The sequence below is a fragment of the Ursus maritimus genome, assembly GCF_017311325.1.
Source record: "Ursus maritimus isolate PB19 chromosome X unlocalized genomic scaffold, ASM1731132v1 scaffold_X1, whole genome shotgun sequence".
NCBI lineage: Eukaryota > Metazoa > Chordata > Mammalia > Carnivora > Ursidae > Ursus > Ursus maritimus.
Window position 1 is genome coordinate 42,057,507 of NW_024423319.1, and position 15,882 is coordinate 42,073,388.

Sequence of the window (15,882 nt, forward strand, 5' to 3'; positions counted from 1 at the left end):
ATAGAGACAGCCAGCGAGAGAGGGAACACAAGCAGGGGGAGTGGGAGAGGAAGAAGCAGGCTCCCAGCGGAAGAGCCTGATGTGGGGCTCGATCCCAGAACGCCGGGATCACGCCCTGAGCCGAAGGCAGACACTTAACGACTGAGCCACCCAGGCGCCCCTCTCCTATGTTCTTTCTGCCTAGAAAAGTTCAGGGCCTGTAGGAACACATAAAAGTATGTTGACACACTTAGTTATACAAAAGAAAGTGTAATGTTGGTTTTCTTGGAGGCATGCGAATAGTGAAAAGACCCTTGGAAATCTGGTGATATCTGAGCATGATTTCAGCTCCATAGAATCCTTTTTAGAATGTTATCTCCAAGGAATCCTGTCACAAAGCCTCAATCATCTATCTCCTCCCAAGATATAATGTCTCTGCTGTTTTGTCCCCAGTTTCTCCAATTGAGAAAGTTTCCTGATTATTTGTGCTGGCAAGAGTATTTCCTGTAGATGCTCTTAATGTAAAATACAGCATTCTGAGATCATGGGATCTACATTGAAGAACTTTTTTCTTCTTGTATCTGCTGCCATGGCTCAATTGTTCTGAAGACTTGGACACTTTTTTTGTGACCTGATTTTCTCTAAAAAAGACAACTCCCTCATCCCTAGAGCACTTGAAGGTCTCTAGAAGTTTTAGCAAGGCAGATGAATCCGCCAACCTCAGCGCTCTGCCAGTTTCCATCCTGTACATGTTTTTAACCCTCAGGGTAGAGTGAATGCCTGGAGATATTCTTTCATAACATTTGTTTGGCAAGAAAAATAGAAAAAAATGATAGCAGCCAAGGGTCACAGTTTCCACATTCTGCAAGAATATCTTGAAGCATATTCTGCTTTTATTTTTGCAAAGTAAAAAGCTCATAGTTTTGTGACAGCTCCTCACACTATCTTTTTGTTTTGTTTTCTTTTGTTTCTGGGATAGGACTATCACAGCTATAATTCTAAATTGCTTACATTCTTTGCATTTTTGTCCCACTTGAAAATGTTGTATTTCCCACCTTTTGTCTTCCTATGCATCCTTCTTCCTATGTTCATTTTTCAACTTCAAGAGGAGGCACTCTTAATTTGGGGACCACTGACCCTTAATGGCACCCAAAGATGAGCTTCTGGAAAAATATGATACCTCTCATATTGTGAGCTGTGCAAAATTATAGATATTGGTATATATGTGCATTTTTCCTGGGAATAAGATCTATAAATTTCACCAGATTATCAACATGGTCCATGAGCCAAAAACTAAACATATGGTTCTGAACATGAACCATCATTGTATACAAACCTAGACAAATCTGCTTTAAAAGACTTCTTCAGAGAATAAAATAAGGGTCTCTGGCCCAAAAGGATGTTTTTTGGTTTTGTTGTTGTTGTTGTTTGTTTGTTTTCTTTTCCTCAAGGGGAGCTTTCTTTCTTTGAGGAGTTCTCATGAACTGAGACTAAAATTTTGTGGATTGTAAAACTGATTTTGTGATTGTACTCTCACACCTTGAAATTGAGTCTCCTTATTCAAACTGCTGGAACTTGCAGACTACTAGCTGAGCTGTTAGAAGTCACATAAAAATCACCAGTTGTAACTCCTAAAGGAGAAACAGCAAAGGAACTGTTGCTGGACTTATAAATCTTTTTCAAATATTTGAGGTCCAGTTGTTATTTGTAGGTTGCTGGAGAAAATGTTCCAGCATATTAATATCATTGAATTTATAAGTGTAAACCTATGTACATTTCTTTATCAATCTGCATTTATTCAGCACTCTAAGATGATTTACACCCTCCCGGTCCCTGAAAACCCTGAGGACAGAGCGTTACACATACTCCCAATTATTTATGCATAAAAATATGAGGTTTGGCCATTGGACCCACTGACATAGCTAAACATTTTTGGCCTCCTCACAAGGTAAAGAGTGGAGATGTGGCGGTTTGTGGACTTACATTCCATAGTCTGCATTGGTCTGTGGGGGAAGTGAAGAGTGGGGAGAAAAAGAGCTCCTTCAATTTCTTAGGTTACTCTCTCAGAATTAGGGTTTCATCCATTGAGGTACAACATCAAAATTGGGATATTTTCAGGTTTTGTCAGCTTGGAGCTCTCATTTCTGCTCTTAAGTTATTCCCTTCCCCAATACTATTCCTACGTATATGTTTGGTTTGGCCACTGGATGGGGAGGGGAGTTTTTACATATGAAATGCTTGTATTTCACACTAGGTACATTTTATTTTTTATCTAGCATCATGAAAGCAAGGGCCATGATTTATACTTTATGAGCAAAATGCTCAGCATATAATAGAAACTCAGTATCTACTGATTGATTTCAATTTTCATGTTGACTAGCAGTTTCTGAACTTTAGTGACTTAATAGAATATCTCTAACTCCTAGAGATGAGGTGGTTGAATTTTCATTTAAAGGTATAAATTCAAAGAACAGAGTTCATTAGGCAAATGAGGCTTTGGACGCCAAAACTCGGTCATTCTGTTCTTAGTTTTGTTCAACTTGGTTTGGATCTAGTAGACTGGACAAGACTATAAGCTTCTAGGACTTGCTTTTATTCACACAAGCATGACAGATGATCCTTCTAATAAGTACACTAAACACACACACAACATACACACAAGAATCCAGTTTCCAAAATTGTTCCACATGTTAAGGTCAGCGTTGTTTAGTTCAAGTCATTTTGGTAGTGTGCAAGGAAGTTTTATAGAAGGGCAAGTCAGATAAACTATGCTTTCAACCAGGCCTTCTTTTCTAGTATATTGGATATCTGTGAAAATGTAAGCTTTATAGGGGTATGATATTTGTACTTGTTTTGTTCACTTCAGTAAGAGGTTAGTGAACAGTACCTAAATGTGTAACAAAGTGGTAAGTCTTATGAAAATACAAAGAAAATTTTTAATATGGAGCAATCTTTATCTTCCATGAATTCAGAATACATGGAAGATGAAATGAATGGATACAAAAATATTGCATGCTAAAACACCCAGTCCAAGAACAGTAAAGTTTGTTATCTTTCTGGCTCTATTACTAATTTGCTGGGTTAGCTAGGACAAGTCACCTTATTTGGGGGCATTATCACTTCCTCATTTGGAAAACTGTGGATTACATAAAATTAGAGATTGAAATAATGATAGTGGTATATTTACCAATTTAAAGGAAACAACAAATAAAGGGTCATTTATAATAGCCATGGAAAGAGTCAGGAAAAGATGGGTTAGAACTCAGCCTTGAGGCAGGGGGGCGGAGAACTCAGCCTTGAAAGGTCAGTACCATTTAACTTTGTGGAGGGAATGATTGGGAAAATTTCAGGAAGACGTACAGTACATACAAAATCATGGAGTAAAATATAAGTTTGATATAGCTAAGATGTCTTCAATAGTGGAGAATGTCTTTTGGCGAAGAGGAAGAAATAAGGTTACCAGAAGGGAGGAGTTCAGGTAGTAGGGAGGTGCAAAGTGTCAGAAAAGAGATTTGGACCCAATTCAGGAGAAGAAGCAGTCATATATAAACTGTTTGTGTGTTTGTATGTATATGAATACATATAGTGTATGTATAGTACTAGCACACAGTGAACTTCATACATGGCCCAGCAATTGTGTGTCTGTGTGTATGCATAGTATGAAAAGAGAAAGGAAGAGAGGAGGGGGAAGAGATGGGGAAGAGAAAGGGAGCTGCAAATAAAAATTGAATGAATTAGTCTGGCAGTAGTGTAGTAGGTAGTAGTGTTCAGTGTGGATTCGAAGACAAATCACCTAGATGTGTATTTCAGCTATCTGAGCATATAGCCACAGGGCTACAATCATAGATTCAAGTTGGAAATATTCTTAGATAACAACTATTTTAACCTCACACTTAAAGTAAAAATCCTTTCTGCATTCTCCCAGTCTTTGACACTTTGCAGTGACAGAGTTTACAGTTTTGCAAGACAGGACATTTTGTTTATGGGTATTTTGTATCCTTAGACAGATCTTTCTGATCCTGAGCCTAAATTTGCCTCCTTATGAGTTCTACTTGTTATCCTGGCTCTCCCCTTGGGGCTACACTGAATATGTCTAATTTTGTCTCCGCGTCACATTTTGGCTAAATTTTCTTTTTTTCAGGAAATAAACTTTCAGTTTTTTCAATCCTCCCTCCACAGCATGATTTCAGAAACTTCACCATCTGGACTATCTTCTGAAATCTTTCTAGACTGGTAAAGTTCCTAGTAGAATGTGGGTGCCCAGAAATGAATGCAGCCTACCAAATGTGGTCTGACTAGTGCAACTTGGCACTAGTGAACTGGGCATTCTATTTATATAGTGCTCTATTCTAACACTGCATTTGCTTTCTAAGTAGCTACATCACATTATTGACTCATTTGAACTTGTGACTGCCTAAAAGCCACAACTACACAATGGCTTGTTGACCTGGTGAACTTTCTCTTTATTATTTTGGCTTTTCAAACCTGTTAAGATCTTTGTGAGTGGAAAATCCAAATGACTTGGCAGGTTGAAAAACTTCTTCTTTCTAAAAAATGTCTAAGGTTGTTATTATTTGGGGGGAGAAGGAGTGTTGAGATACAGTCACAACTCACTAATTCAAGAGTAATTGGAAGATGCATTTACTGAATTAGTGAAAAGGCTGAATTACTTTTTAATTAGAAAAATAATAATATTTGAAAGTAAACAGTAATTGGAATAAAGACTATGATGATATTTTCAAGGAAAGGATGTGCTCAGCTAGTTTTAATAAATAGACACGACTAGTCATTAATAGCACCCTTCCTTACATACATTTCATGGTTAAAATCTATTAAAACAGTCCCAGTGATGCTCAATGTTGGGCATTTATTTGCTGAGCCAACTTTTTTCCTTACACAGCAGGGAAGAAAATACAAGTAACAGCTAAAACCTTTATGGTACCTACTATATGCAAGGTTCTCTTCTAAGCACTTTACATGCTCATTTAAACTTCTCAACCATCTTATAAAGTGGACATTATTGTTATTGTCACCACCTCATCTCTATTTTACAGCTGAGGAAACTGGGGTGCTGAGAATTTAAATAACTTCTCCCAAATGAAATAGCCAGTAAATTCAAATATGGAATTTGAATCCAGGTGGTCTGGCTCCATAGTTGATGCTTGTTGTGCTTTTCATATCCAAACACTCATTTCAATCAGAATAGTAAAATCCAAATAATATCTTACAATATCTAGAAAATGTCCTCACTTGCTTGGGCTAAGAAGACCAAATTTAAGAGTAAGTTAGGGTTCCACAGTTCAGACTAATATATCTTCTGTCCTGCAAGTGTTGGTGGTGGTGGCTGTGGTGGAGGAAGTCTCACAATTGATTCTGGTCCTTTTACGTATGTAGTATATTTGATTAAATATTTTAGGATCTCACAGACATGACACATAAAGGTGTTTGAAAATATTTAAAGTTATATGAATTGGAAAGGCATTGGCTGCCCTCCACCTGAAAAGGTAGATAGATAGAAAAATATCTTAAGAATCTAGTTGATGAATTAATTGCTGAGAGCATGATTGGGATAGTGGAGAGAGAGATCAATCAGGAATCTTGGATTCTAGTTCTGGCTGTGTCACTAATTAGTTCTCTGGACTTTGATAAGTCACTTAACCTTTCTGAGTCTCAGTTTCCCCATCCTTAAAATAAGAGGATTAGATGGTCTCTCAGGACCCATCTAATTCGAACATTCCATGTTTTTAGAGATTAAAGGAAACCAACTGTAGAGAAGTAGAGAAAGAGTTTAAAATGTTGTGAATAGAGGGAAAAAATCTAGGCTTGGCTTTGCCATTTTTAATCATTCTGGGTTGTAAATGAAATTGAAAAGCAGGGAGGGAGATCAATGACCTCATCCTCCACAATGTAGCTCAGAACTGGGTTTGCTTATGTTAAAGGAAAAGGAAGGGAAGAGGAGGGGAGGAAAGGAAAGGAAGGGAAAAGAAAAAGGAAAGGAAAAAAAGGAAAGGAAAGGAAAAAGAAAAAAAAACACCCAGGGGCGCCTGGGTGGCACAGCGGTTAAGCATCTGCCTTCGGCTCAGGGTGTGATCCCGGCGTTATGGGATCGAGCCCCACATCAGGCTCCTCTGCTATGAGCCTGCTTCTTCCTCTCCCACTCCCCCTGCTTGTGTTCCCTCTCTCGCTGGCTGTCTCTATCTCTGTTGAATAAATAAATAAAATCTTTAAAAAAAAAACACCCAAATCTTTCAACCCAATAAAGCTAATTTTATGTGAATTGGCATCAGTGTAAAATAAATTAGATGAGTAGTTTACAGTATATCTCCCATAATAATCTGGCTTGTCTTGAAACATTGAGCTTTTTAAACAAGTTTTACTGCCTAATCTATGGCTTTGTGGTTCCATCACGCTTAAGGAAAAATGCTGACAACTTGTTTTCTGTTTGCACTGGCAGCATTACTGTTTTTAAATTGAAATGATAAATGGTCGGGTATGGTGCAATGTTTGAACTCTGAATTCTATACTGATAGTCTATATTTCTCTTAATGCACACATTATTATTTCCAGGTAGATTTCAACTGTGTTAGATAAAATGGTCATCATGTGATAATTGTAGTCAGTGAAAAATTATATGGATTTTGATCTTAAGACTTGAAAATGGTATGTCTTGATTTAGGCTTTTCTTCATTATATGGGCATACCCTTGAGAAGAACTGGGAACTCTGAGGAGAAAACTACTCTTAAATTTTTCTACTTGGGGAAACCCAGGTGTGCAGAATATTTTCCTAAATTTTCTTATCCTTCCCTTTCAAAGCATTTGAGAATGGTTGATTTGTATTTTCTCCATACACATCGCCAAAGACAGTGCTAGAGACCTGGAAAGTTTCACTCTGATCTGAAGGTAGTTTTGCTTGCCACGCACTTATGCAGTTGAGCACTACCTGATAATCAAAACCAACTCTCTGAACCTGAGCTTAGTCGTTTGACGCTTTATTTGAGTCTTTGGGGGAAAAGCTTAAACCTTTATATCTTCATCTGTCAAATGAACTGATCCAAGTCCCAAACAACATTCTACTCAGTGATTTTTAACCACTGGGGATGATGGAGCAATCACAAAAGGCTGCCATTTGTGTTAAATAATGCATGTATTAACAAAATTATTCATAGGTGAAGCTTAATGATGTTGGGTTCTTTGCTTGGTGTTCACCTAGTTCCCTGTCCTATCTTCAGCATATTCCCAGCATTCCCTCTGTACCCAGTGCCTTCATGAATTCCAGAATCCTTCCTCCTTTCTGTCTCTGACTACTTGTACGTTTATCAAAACCTATCCATCAATTACTACATAATTGTGTGCTTCTGTACTTCATATCACTTGAGCAAGTCATTTACTTTCTGGACCTCAGTTTTCCTATAAATAAAATAAAGGGATTGAAATAGATGACCTTGAAGGCCCCAACCAGTTCTAAAATTAGAATATCTGCATTATTGTGGTGCCTAGTGAATGTGCTTTACTTACTGATAGAGGAGTTTGGTGAGATCATAAGGGCCCGATTGTGGCAACTCCCTGGGAATATCATGATTTCACTTAGTTAAAATTACTTTAGAAGACTAATTAATTAGAGGCATTTCAGAGACTTCCTCATTAATTTTGTTTTCCTTCCAATCACACTCCATAAATGGCTACCTATTTTGTTTATGCCTATAGTCAATTGTCTTTGTTGCTTTCCAGGTAGCAAATATTATTTCATAAACAGAAGAGAAGATTCATATGTATCCTTTTGGATTTAACTCCTTACTCATTTAGTTGAGCTCAGATTTTAGGAAATGAACAATATGTTTGAGGAGTTTCTTCAGCAAATTCCTTCTGTTGGTATTATCCTAGCAATACTTCCTGGATAATTCATTATGATCAAGTCTCACTCTAAAAGCAATTGCTTCTCACAAATGCTACTCGTGGATAAGGTATCTTCTTAAAGTAATTTTAAAAATCTCCTCTTAAAACACAATTAATCTAGTGATATTATCAATAAATTTACTAATCAGCTTTGGAGCATTTTAAATTTCTATAACAACAACAACAACAACAACAAAGAAACAGCTTGATTTTACTCAGGTTAAGGAAAAAGACAAACCATGGTGGAATTTTTTTCCTTTTGGCTTCTCTTTCTTTTAAAACAAAGAAAAAAATGACAAATCCAAATTTGAGACATCTGGATGTTTCCCATCATGTGGCTTAAACATCTGCATTTTTTCACTTCTGATCCAGATGTTTTGGTCTTATGTAAACCTAGCTAAAGTGAAGGAGAATATCAAGCAATCATCTGGGGACTTTGATTAACATGGACAGCAAATCGGAATAATCCATGTTCTGAGAGTCCTGTTTTTTGTCTAGTTCAGAACACATTACTAATGAGGTCAAAGTTACTGTAGGTTTGTTCCTTGTAAGGGCCAGTTAGCTCTGATCTGTTCCATGGCCACAGAATGCACCTCTAGCCTCAGCCAGCTGTCTGGAAAATGAGTGTCCTTGGTCCTACAGGCAGTCATGCAAGAAACCGAAGAGCCAATTTCTACCACTTGGAAAGTAAAATAAAAATGCATTTCCCATGGATGGTGGGTCAGCAATGTCATTTTTGTATAAAAATAATAACTGTAACAGTAACTCTTATGTAGTGCTCATTTTTGTGTTGTTCTAAGCACTTTACACACATTCAATCATATTGTTCACAGCAACCCTATATATTGTATTGTTACACCCATTTTACATGTGAGAAAATAGAGGTATAGAAGGTTAAGTAATTTGCCCAAGATGAAAATGAATGGCATTCTCAATTTTTCTGTTTATTTCCCCACATCTCCTTTGTCACGAAGGCTGGGAGTACTACTCACAATGTATTGGCTGTCTAGAAAATATGTCAGGGAGGACAGAAACTTAGATATTTCTGCATCCTAAATTCATTGGTGGAACTGCTACTATGGCACATCCTGTGCTCAGTAGAGGAGGTTAATCTAATCCCTATTATTCCACCCAATATGATAATTATAGGCATGAGAGGACCGCTTGTAAAAAAGAGAGGCAATGTTTTTTGTTGGCAGTGAGTCAATATGTAAAGTACATATTTACAAAAAAGTTCTATGTGGTTAGGAGCAATGAACTCCATTGGGTGGTTTCATAGAACTAAATTGTCTGGATGCTCTGAGGAAGAATGATTTGTTTGACTGGTAAAATGCTTAAAAAACTTTGATCTCCAACCACAAATTGACTTAGAATTCTAAAAACCTAGACCCAGACAGGACATAAGAGATAATCTAATTCATCTTTTAAATGAAAATAATAAACAAAACTGCTTGCTGAAAGAAGCAAATGAAAAAAATATATATATCCCTCTTACATTTTTTAAAGAATCCAGGAATTGAAACTTCACAGATTCTCCCAAATTCATTTGTCCTTTTAATCAAGACATGTGATGTGAACACCTACTCCATGACTAGCACTGTCTTGAGTAATTGAACTAATAGCAAGGAATAATACATGGCCACTGATCTTCAGAAACTCTTTATTCTGGTGTTTCTTGGTTCTGAAGGTAAAAGCTCTCTTTCCTAAAACTTTCCTATTTTTTTTTCTGTTTGTTTCATCTGGAATTGTGGAAAATAATTGCTCAACATCTTACTAATTGAGATTCTGCTCATTTGTTCATTAAATTCTATTTCCTTTTTCTTCTGAGCAAACATCTAGACTACACTCCCTTACCCTTTAATGTGAGTGGATTTTATGGGCCATTTTGTGCCAACCTCCATGCCTTCTCTTTTTACCAATCTACTAGCTGAATAGAGAGAACTCCTTGGACCTAGAGGAGATCAGAGAAACAAAATAAAAAGAGCCTAACTCTGAATGACTGTGGAGCACAGCTTCTCCCCATGAGCCCCTCCAATCTCCATTAAACTGTGATGTGAGCAGGCAGTGAATTTTATTGTGTTAAGCTGCAGGATTTGGGTTGTTGTCCTTTAACAACAGTTATCAACTCTTTTACTTTTTCTGTACTAGGAAAGGTAATGTTTATTTATTTTTTTATTATGTTCAGTTAGCTACTGTATAATACATCATTAGTTTTTGATGTAGTGTTCCATGATTCATTAGTTGTGTATAACACCCAGTGCTCATTACAACATGTGCCCTCCTTAATACCCATCACCCTGTTACCCCCTCCCCCCACTCCCTCTCTGATTTCCTCTCCTTCAGTTTTCCCTTCCTTCCCCTAATGTCCTCCATGCTATTCCTTATGTTCCACATATGAGTGAAACCATCTGCTCTATGCACTCACCTGTTGGAGGGCATCTCGACTCCTTCCACAGTTTGGCTATTGTGCACATTGCTGTTATGAACATTGGGGTGCATGTGCTCCTTCTTTTCACTACATCTATGTCTTTGGGGTAAATACCTAGTAGTGCAATTGCTGGGTCGAAGGGTAGCTCTATTTTTTTTTTATATTTTAATGTTTTTTTATTATATTATGTTAGTCACCATACAGTACATCCCTGGTTTCTGATGTAAAGTTCGATGATTCATTAGTTGCGTATAACACCCAGTGCACCATGCAATACGTGCCCTCCTTACTACCCATCACCAGTCTATCCCATTACCCCACCCCCCTCCCCTCTGAAGCTCTATTTTTAAAACAACAGTTATCAACTCTTACTAATACAATGTCCCTTATAAAATGTCCTTCATAATTTTAAAGATGGTAATCATTCTACATTCAATTTTGGTAAAAATTTGGTTCTTTGGGCTCAAGCTTCACATGGCTGTTAATTCTTTATTTTTCTTCACAGGGCCACTTCGTGTGCTGCCTCTCACCACTCCAACACACTTCAACATATTCTTTTTTGCTCTTTGTAAACCTTGTCCAGTTTCTCTATTTTATTTTATTTTTTTCTATTATGGTATTTTTATTATGTTCAAATTAGTGACAAACACCCTCAATCCCTATCTTTTGAAGTTCTCTCTAATTGAACTATTTCAATGTCTTTATTTTCAGATCATAATTCTATATGCCAAAGTGAAGTGAAGAATTTAAATAGAATTGGCAGACAGATGAGACCCAAAGGACCAAACTCCATCAATTCCTTTGAGAATTTGAGATTATATTTAGTGGAGTGAATGTAATTATTCATTTCTAAAGCAGTTTTGCAGAAGTAATTTGTCTTTCTTGACCATTATTCTCCTGCAAACACTTCAAAAGATGCTCCAGTAGCAACTACACCTATCATTGTGTTGTCTCTATTCTTGTCCTATGTCAGGATGCTCAATTAAGAAGGTAAGTTAAATACTCCAAGATAATTCCTTTTGTGCAACTAACTTTCTTGATCCTTGAAGTCTTTATTGACTTTTTTTATTTTCCACTTCTCACTTCACCACATCCTGCCCATTCCTCTTTCTCCTCAGATTTGCCTTTTCTGAGAGTATCCAGTTCACTTTCTCTTATCACCTCTTATGTGGACTACAACAATAGCATCCCAGCTGGCCTCCCTGCCACCGTTCTCTTCCCCTATTTAATTCTTCGTGCATCTGCTACCACATGAATGTTCCAGCACCTCTCCTATCCTTATTTCTTACTATGCCCTCACACAGATTTCTTCTCTTGCTAGCCAGATATGCTTGTTATCAGTTAAAAAGGACTTCCTTATTTTCTCCTGAATCTTCACATGTGTTGTTCTCCACACTTGGGAAATTGCCTTTCTTCACCACTGTTCTTTCTATTCCAAACCCATCTCCTGCTCAATTTGGGACTGAATCATCCCACCTCACTTATCTACTCTGCACGTAAAATATTAATTTTCCTACACTGGAATGTGTTTTGCAAATACCTCTTTCATTGTGCATATAATGTGTACATTATTTGAAAACAGGGACTTCAAGTTTAAAAAAAATATTTGTATTATACTTTATGTAATGGGCAGTACATGGTGGGCACTCAATTAATATTCATGATTGACTTTAGTAATATCTGGAGAAAATGTGGTTGATCAAACAGCAGTGAGCATTTGAGAAGACAAGTTTAGATGGGTGCAGGTGATTTTACAAGCTCTGATCTCACAGTAATTAGAATGCTGAATAACCTTCTTAAATTGTCTATGGCTGATTTCAGTTCTAAAAAAGGTAAGTTTTATATGAAAAGGTTTGAAGCTAATGGTTATTGTTTATTAGACAGCCCCATACATTCATCAGGGAACCTTAATATTCAACACTGTGACCTCCTATCAGACATCTTAGAACAAAAATGCATGAGTAATAGAGAAATTTGAGCCAGACAATTTTCAACATGAAATTGTCTCCCAAAAAATAGCAACAACAATTGCTAGTGTTCAGATTTAACTGGTCACTATGGAACTATGTTCTGTCTTAACCTCATTCTGATTTTATCAGTTTACTACCTCACCTTGGGAAATTAATACAAGGAGCATAAAGATTTATATGTACAATTTCTAGTATATTTCCCATGATCATTATTTATTTTTTTAGAAAACACTTGGTGAAAAACAACCAATTTATTTAAAAATAAAATGCCCAAGGGCAGTAAATGCTTGAATCCAGTGGTTCTATACTCTTGTAAGCCCTTCAATCACCAAGTGGGTCAGAGAGTCTCCTCTTTTTTTCCAGAATTTGCTTCTTTCACACACCTGCCATCTTTCAACTTGTTACAAAAGTAATCCATAGGATATTAATCATTTCCATGTCCTCTTGAAATTCCTCTATAAACTTCTCTTTCATAACTGAATTGTTTCTCCTCTCATTGCAGTTTGTTTTCTACTTTTAAGCCTTACAATATTAGCTACCAATACTCAAACCAAGTATCTATTTTTCACATGATACTACCTTGGGTTCAAGCTTTACCAGAAGCCCACAAGTGTCTTTGTACCCCTTTTTTTAAAAAATGAGAGTGATTGAAAGCTGAACAGATTTGGATCTAATTTAATTAAGGCTTAGGGGGGTGAAAAGACATACCTTCTTTCTTCTTTTCAGGAGCCATCCAGCTACCTTTCAGAATCTCCATAGTTAGATTGGAGCTCATAGATTACCAAACTTGCCAGATTTTATATTTTTCCAAATTAAAACCAAGTACATGTTGACCATCTCTTGAGCACTGTTTATTCTTAATGCAGTTTTCACTTCCTATACCTATTGCTTTTGTACATTTCTCATTTGTCTCATAATTTCTGACATTTTCAGATTTTTTATCTTAAAACAGCCTCAATTTTTAAAAATGTGTACTGTTGATGGATGAGCTAAATAAATTTGCTATGAACATATGGGAACTAATTGCGCTAGTATTTTTCTAAATTTTCAAATCCATTTCAATGAAAAAATTGAGAAGAAAGTTTTTCCTACTGTGTAAGCAAGGGGAAGAATATATTATGTTCTAGACTAAATGCTTATTATATCCTATAGGCTATATCTTTCAAAAATCTCAGATGAAAATCAAATTTTGAATTGCCATCTAGAAATAAATTTTTATAGATAGTGTACACATTGGTTCTTGAAAATGGTAGAAAAGGTTTCTTGTCAAGTTCCCCAGCACAAGTGTGAATGCTCTGTTTTTGAGTACTTACTAGTAGTGAAAGGACACATTGTGGCCAGCCAACTCAAATTGCTACCCACGTTTAATCATTGTAAATAAAGGAAGCAGAGAGACCCATGTTATATTTTCAGAACTGGCATGCTCAATACAGAACTATTAGTTTAAAAATACCACTGAACATTCTATTTGAATTAATCTAGGCTTCTGTGAAAAACAAAATAATAAAAAGTACAATTGGTCACTTAAACATATATACTACTCATTTCATGCAGGTTATTAACTTAGTAATTACACATATCTTTAAAGAACAATGAAGAGTAAATACAACTTTATAACACTTGGAAAACGGTTTGGAATTGATAAATTTCCATTTTGAAATACCTACTTTTTTTTTTACAGAAGCAAAATCACCTTCCTCAGTGGAAACAATACATCTACAAAACACCTATATGTATTGAACAAGGAGCAACTAATTGCTTCACTATGAAATGAACATGTATCACTGTTAAGCTTTTACATACTGTTGAAGCATAATGCATTTTCTGAGCAGCTGGATATAGAAAAGCAATGGAGAAACAAGTACTTTAAACAAAACTTTCCATGGATCACAGGGAATCAATAATATAAAAAAGTTGAAAGAAATAATCAAAACATATTATCTAATATTCTCTTATACATTTGAGTTTCACATTTACAAGGGTTGGGCAAATTCTTAATTTTACACACTGTGTACTTCTGTCCTTATTTATATTTGTCCAAAAACATGATTTACGAACCATTTGCAAGGTGCCAGAATCAACCTTGATTAAACGTTGGCCCCCGCAGGCATCTTGGTAGAGAACACACCAAAACTGAGTAATTGGAAAGAACACAAAGTAGTAATCCACAATAAATACTAGAATAGGGGCACAATCCTTACAGCAAATTCACAATATTTTAGATCATTCACAGGGATTTTCTGGTGTGGTACAATCACAGTTATAATGTGAAGGTGGAGAAGTTTAGTCTATAAAATATACTCTTTGAAGCACCAGGAATAGAGATACTTCTGCAGGAACCTTGCACACATGGCCAAGAAGATAGTGTGTATGTACAGAATAGTTTGTTTCACAACTACATTTCAGATGAGAATCACTGCAATTGCTGCTCTACCACTAGTAAACTTGAATTATTTTGCACTTCATCTGTGAATATTGTTGTTTTACTTCTTTTCTACTGCTGACACTTGCAGTCAATATTTATTTAAATTCAAACTCCAATGATGCTGTAAAAAAGTAGGAAGATACGCACATCCTCATATAAAGCAGGTCAAGAGATCATTTGGAAAAAAATCCAAATGTGAATTATTAGCAAACAATAAAATGTGCATCTTAAAATGTGTTTTCAAATTTGTAAAACTTTTGTAATAGGATAGAAAGCCATAAGAGTTCTTTAAAATCATCTTCAAAGAACTAGCAGCCTTTCTATTCATTTGCTTAAGAAATGCATATTTGCCTACCTACCAGTCTGCCTAAAGAAGATGTGCTTCCCTATACAACTATAAGCGGTCATTATGAGCTGTTGATTTAGTTTAGAGAAGTTGCCCAGTATGTTGAAGAAGTTCCAAATATTTCAATCACATTTTTTTCTTAACTGATCTTCTACAATCTTCTCATTGGGGTGCTTCAACACTTCTTTCTTGATAATTCCTGATTTTTCGGTTTTCTGTAGAAGTTCTCTTTTCCCCTTAAACTTTGTTCAGAATTTTCAAATTCAATTCAAGTCTTTAAGTTTTCCTTATTTCAGATACCATGTAAATACTGAAATATTTATAAATATGGGGAAGATACCTCATCTACAAAGTTTGCAGTCCAAATGGTATCATAAAACCTACTCTAAAACAAAAGGATTTTTAAATTTTTATTTTCAGGAAGAAATCAAAACTATACATTGAAACAAGGTACTATACTACAAAAGCAGGTCCTTCTTTCCCCCACCCCCCACTATTCTGGAAATGTAAACAAAAATTTTAAGTACAAAAGGGATTCTGTGCCTTTTACTTTGAACACTTTTTCAGCACCTCAATGTTGTTAGGTGTACTTTATGCTTGGTAAAGCAGAAATTCTGTATGCTCACATATAGGGGACTTCAGTGTTTTTACTACCAAATATCACTGGTGAAGCTAAGCTCTTTGGATGATAAAGGTAGCAGGGAACTGTTCCTATGAAATTCCTGGGTATCTTTCAGGGTATTATTAAGGGGTAGCTGTCCATTGAGTAGTGTCAGAGGCAGGTTGCAATAAGTGTGGTGGTTGCCTAAGGAAGGTACTGGCAAGGTGGTGGTTGGTATC